The sequence below is a fragment of the Lycorma delicatula genome, chromosome 5 (genome assembly GCF_047948215.1).
Source record: "Lycorma delicatula isolate Av1 chromosome 5, ASM4794821v1, whole genome shotgun sequence".
NCBI classification, from domain to species: domain Eukaryota; kingdom Metazoa; phylum Arthropoda; class Insecta; order Hemiptera; family Fulgoridae; genus Lycorma; species Lycorma delicatula.
Window position 1 is genome coordinate 95,064,631 of NC_134459.1, and position 14,597 is coordinate 95,079,227.

At 37.1% G+C, this 14,597-nt stretch overlaps 1 protein-coding gene across 1 annotated transcript in view; it reads right to left on the bottom strand.

Moving 5' to 3' along the window:
* LOC142325224 (uncharacterized) overlaps positions 1-14,597 on the bottom strand; it is a 220,940-nt gene that overhangs the window by 33,614 nt on the left and 172,729 nt on the right. The gene's annotated exons all lie outside the window — the stretch shown is intronic.

Genomic DNA, 14,597 nt, shown 5'->3' on the forward strand with positions numbered 1-14,597 from the left:
TAAGCGTTCATCCGAACATGTTCATCCGGACTGAATGTGGAACACGACTGCTCTTTGCAAGATTCGGGCGTCGAATGAGATAGAAGTCGCTACGTCATAATCACCACTCCCTGCGGCATTATGACGTAGGACATGGCGTATTCAGATCGCCTGACCAAGCTTGCCGTGGGGCCTCTAGCCCCCGCTAGGTAGCAGTACCCGACGGCACAAGTGGAGCGGAACACTTAGCCATTTTTTAAAATTAAATTTTTTATTATGTTATGGTTTTTAGGTATTGCACTTTTGCGTAAATTCTAAAAATGAAGTCTACCACTATTAGAAGCAGCTTTTTCATTAATAAAAACAACTACCACTTTTAAGATTAAAACAGCAAAATTTTAAATTTGTGTGAAAATTTTTCTCAAAGATGTCTCATTTTCGATTATTTATTGTCTCTTGCATACGTACGATAACAAGTATGAATACCGCTAAACTAAAATAGCTGTTATTAATATCATAATGGAAACTGGTCCGTAAAATTTTATTATTTTTAATTCTTCAAAATTTTGACCAGTTTAGTTTCACTAATTAGTAATAAATCTGTTCCTTTTACTTTCCTGGAATAATAGCTCTAGACTTTGCTGCAAGAAAGAAGGTATGGTAATCAGTCAGAAAATAAGTATGGTTTTTTTTTGGTATTTCTCGTTGTTTCATGATCCAGGAATCCCAAAAACAAAATGTGGGGGTAATGTTCTTCTTACGTACGTACGTGTGTTGGCGTGTTTGAATCTTAATAACTTTTGATTAGATAAACCGATTTTAATAAAATTTGGCACAGAAACTCATGTATATGAGGCAATTAGTTGGTAAAAATTTGAGCTCAATATTTCCAGCGGATGTGGTAGATAGTTTGTTTGCGGTAATATTCTCAGAATTTTGAAAATATGAGGTCTGTTCGGAAAATAACAAACACTGTTACGCGCCAACGGAGATATTTAATGGCGTGCTGTAGGTAGCATTGTGTTCCGCATAACCTCCTCTGTAAGTACATGTTCTTGGATTGTTGATATCTCGTTTAGTGTTTGTGTTATTGTTATTCGAGTGCAACGTGTGTTTAAATGTTAGTAACGTGCGATTTTCGGAAGCAGTAATACAACGTAACGTTTTGTGTGAAACTGGGGAAAACTTTCACAAAACGTTTCAACTTTTGAAACAAGCTTAAGGAGATTATGCTCTGGGTCGTACGCAATGTTACGAATGGTTTTCACCATTTAGAAGTGATCGTCAGTCAGTTGAAGATGACCCTCGACCAGGAAGGCCTTTAGCTTCAAGTGATGACACCCACGTTCAGAAAATCAACGATCTGGTGCGTACAAATCGCCGAGAACTTGCAGAACAGGTTAGCATCTCAAATGGATCATGTCATGACATTTTAACTGAAAAATTGAACGTACATCAAGTTGCAGCAAAGTTTGTTCCTCGTTTGATGACCGAACAGCAGAAAGAATATCGAGTAGACGTTTTAGGCAACTTCTTGAACAAGCCGATGACGATGAAACGTTCATGCAAATGATCATAGCGGAAGACGGAAAGCTCGGTTTACGGCTACGACATTGGGACAAAAGTTCAATCATCAAAAATAGCATATTACAAAATTCGCTACTAACACTTCAACACGTTTTGCTCTAATAAAAATAACACGAACAATAAACGGGATATCAACAATCCAAGAACATGTGGTTACAGAGGAGGTTATGCGGTACACAATGCTGCCAACCGCACCTCACTATTAGTAAATATCTCCTTTAACACGTAATTAAAAATGCTCGGTTATTTTCTGAACAGACCTCGTATAACTCCACTTTATATTAAGCTCATATTCGTACATTACCATTAAAAAAAGATTGCCCCCTTCCCAAAAAATCGAAAAAATTATCTTTATTGCATATTTTTTAACCAATATTTTTTTGTGTCTTCCTAGGCTTACTATTCTTCCAATAAATGTTTAAAAATATCGATTTTTTAAATAAAATTTGTTAGTTTATTTTTATGTATCATTATTTTTTCACTATGTATGAATAAATAACCAATGCCAGGAAAGTATTACAATTTTTTTGTCAGCTGTTTTTATTTCTATGTTTGTACTCATTTTTTTTTTTTTTTTTTTTTTTTTTTGTAATAATACGAACCAGCTGTGTTGATGAAGTACAGTTCTTATGCATTAAGTACAGTACATCACTATTTTGCTTAGTCTCATATCAGTAAATAACTCAAAGCCCCCATCTAACACGTAATCCAAAAGGACAGATGTAGTGAACTTCTGTTATAGATTATACAGCTAAAAGTATGAAATGTAGTTATTTCGTACTTTAATGAACAGCTAATTCATAGAATAATGGCATTATTCTATCGGAATAACAAAGAAAAACTTTAACGATCTATATATTTTCATAATCTACGAAAACGTTTTTTGGAATCATTATGTTCATATAAAGAAGGGTGCTTTCCCATGTGGGAGAAAATTGAAATTTAGCACACGTATATTTGTTGACGTAAATGGCTGCTAAAAAAAACATATTTTTAAATATTTTCTCGGAACAAGTATTTGAAAACGAAGGATTTTCAAATTTTGAATTCTTTAAAATCAAATTTATCCTGTGTTCTACAAGATTCAAATTGTATTTCGAAATAGATGATTATATTTTTGTTTTAATTACCAATTTTTGGCATTGCTTTAAAAAAAATGAAAACTGGAAAAATTCGGATTTTTCAATTAAAAAAAAGTAGTTTAAAAAGTGTTATTAATTAACAGCTCCTTTACATAAATGAAAATTTCTTTTCACTTATTTGTTTAATTGTTTTTTACAGTCTTTTCGAAGAAAAGTATGGTATTACTTTCGGTCGCACGGTGGTGTTGGGTGGATAAAATTGAATTTTCTTTACGTTTAGACGTACATAAAATTGTGCCTTGAAAATCTCTAGATTTTCTACTAATTACTAGATCAATTTCAATGAAATTTGAATATGTTGTAGTGTACCTGAAGTTGTGCATGTGAAAATTTTGTGAAGATTGGTTGAGTCATTCTTAAGTTCTGCTCAATTTAAGGTCAGACAACATAACCTAAATTTGAACTTATGTTGGCTTATTTTTCATACGCGCTTATGGAGTAAGTCACAGTGGTGAGTGATTTTAAACTTGATGCTTGTGTGTAGGATCTTCTCGTTATTTTTAATTATTTCTTCAAATTGTGTTATAAGAATAATCTAATAGTCTCTTCAAAACAGAAAATATTAAATAAAAATAAAAATTATACCTCTTTTAATTTTCTTATTTACAATTTATGTTTTGTATAATTTTGCGCAAAAGATTATATAAAATAATTAAACAAAAAAATATGGAAAATAAAATAACGAAAAGTCGGTCTTTTTGTGCAGAACTGCGCAAGAATTATTTTTTTTAACATTTTAAAAATCTTTGAAAAAAAAATATTTTGGAATGCTGTTTTTCGTTTTTTTGCCCTGCATATCAGTATTTTTTTTTTTTTTTTTTGGTTTTATTTACACACATAAAAGCCGCATTTATATGAATTAGGGTTCATATTTGGATACAGTTAATTACAAAAGTCAGTTAAAAATAGTTACATCGAAAAAATAAGTAAATTTAAAAATGGAATAAATATATTATATTTATTCGTATTTCCAAAAATTGTTTGCTAATCTTTCAGTTTTTTTTTTTTTTTTTTTTTTTTTTTTTTAATAGGAAAAGTAACATTATAAAATACTTACTTTTATTTATTTTTCACCGAAACAAATAAAATGTTTTCTGTTAGTTAAACGTCCGTTCATATTTTTACATTACTGTTTACATATTAACCTTTCTTTTTCATCTCCGGGACCACCGTTTAGGTATTACGTCAGAAGATGAGATGAATGACAAGTATTGTAGCGTGTGAAAACTACCATGAGTGACCGGGATTCGAACCCGGGACCTCCGGTTACATATTAACCTTTCGGTAGGTAAAGAATTAAAAGACTACTTAATAGGTGAATGGAGGTATGAAAAGGCAAATTACCCCAACCACAGGAAAATAAGTAAAAGAAAATGATAAATTATAATTATTGTTGTCTTACACCACTTAGTACATTTTAAGCCGTGAAGAAGATAAATCTCGGAAATCAAATTTTTTATATTATATTTTGTTTATAATTAAAATTATTCTTTTGATTAAATTAGATAAAGGTTTTAATTTGCAGTTTATTTCATTATGGTCGTCAGTGTTGGATACTTTTTTGTAATTATTATTATTTCATTTTTCCCCTTTAAAGGGAAAGATATAATTTATACAATCAGCAAAAATGAAATCGCTCCTTCAGATACAATGAACAATTGAAAGAGAGAGAGAGAGAGAGAGAACGTGCAGAAAGAGACGGATTTACAGTCGACTTTCTAATGTATATGGTTGATGTTCTGTTATTTACGTTATGGTGACACACTGAGCTCTGTTACTCCCAGAACTCACTTTCCTATTGTAAATTCCCAGTCGCAAGTGCGATCTTTTTCTTGTTAGAGTATATATTGTATACAGACACACACACACACAAATATATATATATATATTAGCCGGTCCGTCTAGTCAGAACTTGGACCCTCGGGCTCAGGTCAGCCCAGGCGAATCCCGGAGCCAACTCAGGGGTTCCTCGGGGCCAAGGAGCCTACTCCATGGCCGCAGAGCTCGCAGAGTTTTCCAATTTTTCAGGGGAACCGGCGTCCTGGACACCCTCAGAGCTTGCTTGGGTCGCCATTCCCATCTACCCAGAGGGCTCCACTTCCTGGACCTCCTATCCTTATGGTTGTGAGAATAATACTGATAAATAATAGTTATGGTACTCAGGCTTTATAGAAACGTGAAATAGAAACTAAATTACAAAAGAGAGACTAATAGTAACTGTGGTAACTAAAGTACTCGCACCTTTGACGACGAAAAATTCATAATTTATTTATTTGCTACGGTGGCAGAAATTTAATAATGAAGTAAAAGGATTAATCAACTTTTTCCTTAATAAATATCTGTAATTCACAAGTTCACTCTCCGTGGTGGTGAAGAAATAAGCTTATTTTTATTATCTTAGCCTTCAAGAGAACTAGGATCTTGGTCGATGGCTTAAAACCTTCCCTGAGATAACACTAATGTATCCTGCAAATTTGAAAGCAATTGGTCTTTTAGTTCTCGTGTGATGCGATAAAAAACAAACAGACAAACTGTATATATATATATATGTATATATATATATATATAAAAGTTAACCTTCAACCTACTAATAACAAACACCCCGTTTAAAGTTTGAAAATCGGACGATTTGTTGCAAAGATATTATGAGAGCACTCCATTGCACCTCCCAAAACAGCGCTCCAGGGACATCCCGTTTGTTACCAGGTGATGGTGATGATTGTTGTAGCCACCCACGAGGTGCTTGCGGCTCACCACTCTAGCTTCACACGCAGTCTCAACGGGAAGCCACATTATTGTTAACAAAAAGTTTTTAAATTTATTTAATATAAATTTAATTCTATTATTTTTGTGATATTATTGTTTCGAATAATTCAGTTCAAACCCAGCTCACACAGTGGTAGAGACACAGTTCATTAATTAAATTCATTAAATTTTGTGCTTCAACTGGCGAATCTCTACTACTACATATATAATTATATTCGTATATATATATTTTTTTCCGACATGAAATATATCTGTAAAACCCATCTCAGTTATGCCAAGAAACATGAGTAAAAATTTGGTTGCGATTGATCGAATAGTTTTTTTGTTTAAACCGAACAAACAAAAACCCTCTTCCTCTTTGTATAATAGTATAAATATATATTTTATCAAACGTATTTTAAATTGTATAATGAACAAAAATTGATTGCTGATTGTATTTCAGTAATAGATCTTGCATGCTTTTCTATTTCAATAAATATTGGAATGCCTATTCAATAAATATAAGGACGCCTGAACTGGGGGAAGCTTGCGAGGGCCGCTTTCTGCGGTCGTAGTCGGCTCAGATTCGTTGGGAGTCTTTTAGATGTTTTATTTGTCTGATCAGCAGTTCACCGTCGTACAAATCACAAGGAATACGCTCGATGTCGTACTAGTGTTGGGATACTTCCAGTTTGCATGAAGAACCGATGACTTGCTGGCGAAGCTGGGAAGGATTCTGAACAGTCTCCCGGACACCAGAGTGCTGGTTTCTCTGGGCACTAACGCCAAGTCTTCCGCCTGGGGATCACTCACCCCGGAGACGCTGGTCTCGTGCAGTCGAAGAAGCCAGGAACCTCTGCTTGATTAACGAGGCAAAACAGCCGCCGACTTTCTCTTCCGAACTGGGGGAAAGTTATTTATATCGACATCACCTTAGTGACGGGCGATTTTCTTAGAAGTACAAGTAGTTTGACTGTCTGGTCCGATGCCAATGTAAGCGATCATAGGCTTATAATATATATAATTGCTTACAGAAGCGGTCTAAGAGCTCCAGATTCGGGTCGCTACAACCCAAGAGGCCTGGATTGGGATAAGCTGCGGTGCGAGTGTGCAACTGGATTACAGGTGTTGTAATGGCGCATGGAGTGCAGCGAGGAAGTGGAATTGGTGGCTGAACGATTTAGCCGGGCCAACAAGACTGGTTGCGACAGAGTCCTCCAGCGGCCTAGGCTAATGGACGGAGTTCTGTGCGGTAGCCAGTTCACTGATCTAAGATTGCCTGGAGCCGTCATGACCTCTGCTTCTGGGGGACCGTCTGGTAATCGCAGACGGAAAATTGGGAAAAATGGTGGTCCTCTGACCTGAGCGTCCTGCGCGCAAAGGATCTGCTAGGAAACGATACCTTTCTTTTTCCTGTTTAGCCTTCGTTAATTACCGTTCAGATAATACTTCAGAGGATGAGTAAGGATGATATGTATGAGTGTAAATGAAGTGTAGTCTTGTACAGTCACACTTCGACCACTTCTGAGATGTGTAGTTAATTGGAAACCCAACCACCAAAGAACACCGGTATCCACGATCTAGTATTCTGATCTAGTAAAAAATATCTGACTACTAGGCTGAAACGCTGACTACTAACTTCCACGCTGACTTCCACGCTGATTTGGGAAGACGCGTTCACCACTAGACTAACCCGGAGGGTAGGAAACGATACCAGCACTGTAGCAGCATCAATGATGCGCGTGCGGAATATTTCCAGATGTACCGGTATTTCGTGGAAAATAAGTTCATGCCATCAAGGAAGCCAAACTCAAATGTTGGTAAGACTTCATGCGCGAGATACAGGCCAGCTCGCAAAATCTTGTTACCGGCCAAAGCCATTCCATGTCCTGTTCAGTGTTTAATGCTGGTTTGTTGGTCGAGACCACACTTTAATACCTGTGGCGACTTACCAGGCGTTCCTGGATACTCTGTTTCTAGAGGTAAACAGACGGTTAGGGCGGGTGTAATCCGTCCTAAGGCCGACCCTTCCCTTCTCATCATGGAAGGGGTCAACACCCTTCCCTGACGTGCGGGCTGTAGATCCCGTTGACATAGACTAAGTGGTTTCTCAAATGACACTCAGAAAGGCTCTGGGAATTGACCAACTTGACCCGGATATATTACACAATCTGCTGCTGTCATAAGAGCCGCTTGGCAGACGGTTCTCGGGATGCCTTAGCTGGGGCTGCTTTCTGACTTGTTGGAAGGTAGCTTTGGTGAGGGTGCTCTTAAAACCTGGAAGGGATACGAGTGAGGTCAGCAGTTTTCGACCATCAGCCTCTTGCCGGTTCTTGGTAAGTTGCTGGATAGGCTGGTTGTGGAACGTCTCCGGGAAAGCATCGATATGAACGATTTTCTAAATCGAATCCAAAATGGCCTCATGAAAGGGGTTGGCAGGGAGGATTGCATCTTAACTGCTCTTACCGAGGTGTAAAGCTTACTGGTATTTCTCCCGCCACCACCCCATTCGGTCGCCCTAAAGCATGAGACCGAATGTCCGTGCTAAAGGGCTACTGTACCTTGAAACAGTTTAAGCGACCAAGTTCCTAATAGCTCCTGGAGTTAATCTAATTGCGTGAATAGTGTAAGCACGGTGTATTACACCAGTTGCTTGTGTGTCCAGCCGTTCACATGTCTTATATTATCCACAGGGGTAGGCGCACCCAGACTTATAATAAAATATATGAGCGTCATAAATTAAAAATTTATCTCGTCGATTTAATTAAATAAAAACAGCAACTCGCTGCCGCGCCTTGGTCGCTGTATGCCAGCAAGTACCTGTTCATTCTGCTTCGAGCTGTAGATCGATGGTCGATCATTACTCAAGGGTAGCTTCTCCCAGCAATGCGGTTAGAGTCATCCCTTAAGCAAACTATTGATGCCGGTTGAACAATGCAACTGATCAAGGACGTCCCACACGGTCGGACAGTGCGGCTCACGCCACATTGACTCACCGCTTATGAGTGGCCAATTTTCCCCGTGACCTTTAAGTTCCAGGGTAGCCCGAGCTCTGGCCCTCCCAAGAGCGAGGCAGTCGTAAATAATATATACATTCGACTGGACCTCCCCGCAAACACAGCTCATCAATTGCCAGGGGAAACATGAAGAGATATTGTTTCAAATTTACGTGGTTGGTGAGCTCTTGGGTCTCCGTTGCCCTTAAAAATGATCTTGAGGCGTACCATTCCCTCAAGTCTTGTAAAAACTTATACAAATATCTTCCTTTAGTTTTGGTGTTCCATTTAGTTTTGGCTGCCATGCTTCCATCGAGAGGCTCTGAAGCCTCTTCCGCAAGTGGGAGATGGGCAACTGTACGAAATTTATATCCGGAGATTGTGATCATCGTTCCGCTCCGGTACACGCCCGGCTCCCAAATGCCTCGGCTTCCCGATCTCTTCGCAACTTCCACATGACTTCCCGAAATTTCACCCCTAAATCGATTGGGAGAGCCTTTCCCAATACGGTAATAGACTTGTTGGAGGTTGCTTTAAAAAAAACAGTGTTTAAAATAATAATATAAAATTTACAAAGCTCCAACTGTAAATATGTTTTGACAATTTTTATTGACCTATAGACAGCATTTCCTTCCTTGTGTTGGAACGCCGCAATGTTCCCGAAGCCCTGCAGGCCATGGTGCAAGACTATTTGTCTAACCGTTCGGCTCTGTTAAAAGATGCGCCCCTAGTTATGGAAAAATCCGTAAGCAAGGGAAGCCCGCAGGCTTTCGTTCTTAGTCCCCTGCTGTGGAACCTGGTTTTTGACGGATTTCTGGGATTGACATTTCCAGAAGGGGTCACGGCCCAGTCTTTCCCCGATGACTGCCTCCTTTTAGTTTGTGGTAATTCACGACCGCAACTGGAAGCAAGAGCGCAGGCAGCCTTGTCACCTGCAGAGGACTGGATGGACAATCAAAATTTAAAGATTTCTGTGCCCAACACGAAGTATATCTTCTGAAGGGCGCGGACAAATTATCGTACAGTCGAAACACCCACTTAAATATAAAGGCTGTGTAGTCACTCGAGTTAGACTTCATAAATACCTAGGTGTTTTGTTTGATGAGAAGTTGCTGTTTAGCAATTATATTAAACAAGTTGCGGCGGACGCCGTCTCTGTGATGCACAAGCTTAGGAGGATTGCTCGGAAGGACTGTAGGCTTTCGGGCCGTCAATTGTACATGGTGTACCGAGGTTTCTTCTAAAGTATGGCCAGTTACGTGGCGTTCGTTTGGACGCATAGGTTAGATAGAAATAGAGCACTTATTAAAAATTTAGGGAGTGCCCAGCACAGAGTTTTGATAATATGCACTAGTGTTTTTAAAACAAGCTGCTGTGAGGCTACTACTGTATTGGAAAAGACTCTCCCAGTCGACTTAGTGGTGAAAGTTCGGTTGGCCATGTTGAAATTGCGAAGAAGTCGGGAGGCCGAGTATTTGGGATGCGGTTTCGAGTCGGGTCAGTACCTTAGCGGAACGGTGATCACAATGCACCTGATCTAAATTTCGAACAGTTGTAAATCTCTCGCCTGCGGAGGAGGCTTCAGAGCCTCGCGATGGAAGCATAACAGCAAGAATGGCACACCACGACTAAGGGACGGTCCATATATAAATTTATATAGGACTTGGGGGATTGTACGCCTCAAGTTCATTTCTAAGGGCAACGGGATCCAGTTGCTCACCAACCATGTTAATTTGAGCATTATCTATATAGGTTCCGCCTGGCAACTGATGAGCTGAGTATCTGCGGAGAGGTCCAGTCGAAAGAACATATGATATTCGATTGCCCCGCTCTTGGGGGGGGGGGGGAGACAGAACTCGGGCCGTCCTGGAAATTAGAGGTCATGTGGAAAATTGGTCACTCACAAGTGTGGCGTGGAGTCAATGTGGCGTGAGCCGCATTGTCGGACCGTGTGGGAGTTCCTTGACGCAATTGCGATGTTCAACCGGCATCAGTAATTTACCTAAGGGAATGACTCTTACCGCGTTGCTATGGGAAGCTACCCTTGAAACATGGTCGTTGACCAATAGCTCCAAGCGCTATAAATGGAGGACAGGCACTTTCTGGCATTCAGTGACGTAGGCGTGGCAGCGAATTGCTGTACTAATTAAGTTGATGTAAATTTTATATTTATGGTCATTTATTATAGTGTAGACGGGGTGCGCCTACCCAATTTAGTTTAATATATGACTGGTGAACGGCTGGACACAAAGCAAATCGTGTATTGTATCATGTTTATACCGTTCACGCTATAAAGTTAGATCTAGGAGCTAGTTAGGAGACTGGTCGCATAAACTGTTCCGAGCCACAGTAGTCCTTTGTGGCACGGACATTCGGTCTTATGCTTTACGACGACCGATTGTGGTGTTAACAAAATGTGGTGTTAGAGTAATGCCAGTAAAGTAATATAATAGTACAGTTATATTTTCAAAAGTATCTTTAAATTGAGCTCAGTGATATAATGAAAAAAAAAAAAAATGGATTGCTAATTGTATTTCTGTAATAGATCTTGCGTTCTTTTCTATTTCCATAAATATTGGAATAGCGTTCCAGTTACCTTAATTGTAGAGTGTTGGAAATCCGGATTAATAAAATTTTTAATTAAATACGATGAGTCCAAGCCATCCTATGCAGTGTGTACAATTTTTTATTAATAGGATAGTTATAGACTGGGGGCAGTTATGCTACTTTATACTTTTATGCACAATTATTTACGGTGATAAGGCGTCTCAGACCCAGTTTTTACCAAATAGGACTTGGATTCAAGAGTAACTTAAAGACTTAAAATTGTTGATCATATAAGTATTTCGACCAAAAAATTGATTGTCCAGCCTTCTGGACAGGTTCACAAGCGTCCCAATCACCAATAGATCATACCGAAATGACTCATGGTTCTACAGGTCTGTACATCCTCTTCAAGGTCTGACATAACCTATAGATCCCAAGATGTAGAAGAATATAAAAAAAAAAGGTTGGATGGTGAGAAAAGACAATCTAGCTACAATAGAACCTCAGCTCGATCGAAAACAAATAAAACGCGAAACAAAAACTCCAACAAGACCCTCTCAAGTTCACCTTCAGTCAGCAGGTAACAGCCTATTCATAATTCTTCGAGAAAATGAGATGTTTCTCCTCTCCCAGGATGAAAGCAGCCCATTATTGATTAACGATTTTACATGACCGGCTGAAATTCGTATGTGCTATTACAAAGATTAATTTTCCTAAAAAAAAATGTAGAAGCGTTGAAAATAAGCCCAGATATTCGAAATGGATGTCTTTACTTATTTTCGGAATTGTGTAGTATGTGGAATTATCCGACTGAACTATAGACTGTTGAGTCTTGACTCCTACTGAAGGTTAATGCTGAAGTTGTAGCCTGTGTACTTAAAGATTGTTTCACGTCACCTGTTATACGACCTTGGGGCTCTCCTACGCCTCTCACACTCTCTCAAATCACTTTTCTTTCTTTTTCTGTTATTATAATAATTTAGAAATATACTACGGAATAATAAAATAATAATTAAACCGTGCTTTCATAAGATTTATTATTTAATATTATTTATTTTAATTATTTTTAATTTTTGGAAATAAAGAATTTAATAATGATGCTATATTATTTAATCTTCTTTCTTCAACCAACCCTAATAAATTTAATTTGTCTATGATTTCATGCGTTCGTGTTGTAAGAAAACCAATCTCTGGCTAAATCATTGTCTTCTGACAGTATAAAGTGCCTTTCAATCCAATATTTCAATTTTTTTTAACTGATTTCGAGTAAAAAGTGTCCATATTTGTTGACAATGTGTAAAGCTTAGTGAGCATTAGGAAGGCATCTTTGGCCCAACATTTATGGGATAATAGCTATATAGTTTATTTCTACATCAGAAAAGTGCGTAACCTATTATTACTGCATTTCAACGCTACTTTTTGTACCAGATATGTTACTAGCAGTAGATGAGCATCATCGGTCAAGAATTATGTTAATTCCCGGTCTTAAAATCATCTATTCATACATTATTAGCTTTAGCATATTCATTTTAATAAAAATTAATAATGTTTTAAATATAAACTAGCATCCCCGACGCTGCTTCACCCGCTTTATATGCGTATAGAACTTCAAAAAATTAAAAAAAGTTTTTTATAATTATGTATAGAGCCTATTGCTCTCAGAGTTATCGCTATTTACAAATTACCGGATGAAATAAATTAATTTTAATGAATAACATCTTTTCAGTAAAATAAAATTTCATAAAACTTGATAAAATTATTGAATATAAAAATTCTGGGTAAATTATATTTCTTCTCTATATTATTATATTACTGTAACGGATCGTAAAAACTAGGGTGTTCAAAGCACATTTAATCGACCATATAAAACAATATTTCTTGGACTTTTGTTTTCGTCAGCTAATAATACAGCTTCATAATTTTAGGTTAATTATTACACCGGCTTCTATGTTTATCTATAGGAATCCGGTCAGCATGAATAATCAATTTGAAATTGTTTAATTCATTAATAGATCTCGACTTAAGATTATACTTGAAACTTTGTACGAGACCATTATTATCATGGAAAAATGTTTGCGATGATTCAATGAGTTCTCTTTTTAAAGTCGGATTTATATTTGATCGGGCCAATATTTTGTCTGTTTCAGACATAAAATAAACGTGTAAGAATTGGGGAATATTTTCAGATTCAGGGAGTAAACTGCCAATCAAATGATAAACTTGGCCCTATATCTTAAAATAAGACATGAGATTCCCTTCTCTAATCACTTTTGTTTCAAATTACGTCATTCGAAGTAGACTATTGTTGTAGTGTCTAGAATTTTCTAAGAAATGATAAAGGATAAAGGATATGTTCCCAAAATAAACTGTTTAATGAAATCAGAAGAATATTAAACTTGGGGGCAAAGAACTATTTTGCTCCTAGTACTGAAAATCCTAGAATTTCATCATACCTTTTTTTTGTATTGATTACAATGGTTACATAATTTAATCGTGTTACCTATTTGAATACCTTTAAAATTTAGATAATCAGTTTTAGGTGGATAATGAAAAGCTGATTTCAGACCTAAATTTTTTGTCGAAGTTGTTGAACTCTATTTTGAGCTGAACGTATATGCTGCTCCTCGAGGTTTGTAGTACGCTCTTGGGTTGACTTAGGTTGTCTACGATTATAAATTCTAATAGCCCGCGAATTTCTTCTTCATGTCTGTGACCTCGCCGATCTTGACATGAAAATATTAATACCAAATTGAAAGAAGAATCTATGCCGATTATGTGTATGGGTTATCCTGATGGAACTTCCTAGTTCAGGATATAAAAATCTACAGTGTTCTTAACGGGGAGGAGAGTTCTCAACGGCCACCGCCAAATTTGACAGTAACATTAAATTCAGTAAATCACGTAATAACAGTCTGAAGAAGTTGATGTTGTCATAGACAATGATCAATGGCATTACATTTAGTGAAGTAAGTTCTAGATTATTTATTTATACGTTTTTTTACTTCCTTGTACGAAGTAAACGAAGTATTGTGATCGCGAAAAATTTCGGTTTTCAGATTTCAACGGAAATATCCATTTTGACCATCCCTGAATCCGTTTTGACTAGTTTCGGCGCGACGTCTGTAGTACGTAAGTATGTATGTATCTCGCATAACTCAAAAACGATTAACCGTAGTATGTTGAAATTTTGGGTTTAGGACTGTTGTAACATCTAGTTGTGCACCTCCCCTTTTGATTGCAATCGACTGGGCCAAAAGTGTTAAAAAAGCACAAAATTCTAAAACGTTGGAATTTGGACCTTTTCTTAACTGCAGTAATAAGTCCTCATTGAGAGCTTTTCAACAATATCATAAGTGATACTTTTTCATTGGTTCCAGGTTTATAGCCAAATAAAATTTTAATTAATGAAATATTTGGATCTTACAAGGGAAAGGCACATCGGTTCAAATCCGACTTTATCTCCTTTTTTTAATTTAAATATATTGATTTATTAATAATTATTAACCTCCGATTGTAAAAAAAATTCTTACAATAAATAATAATTCAATAAAAAAAAAATATGAAAAATATCAAAAGTTATTAATGAAATAAAATTATATGT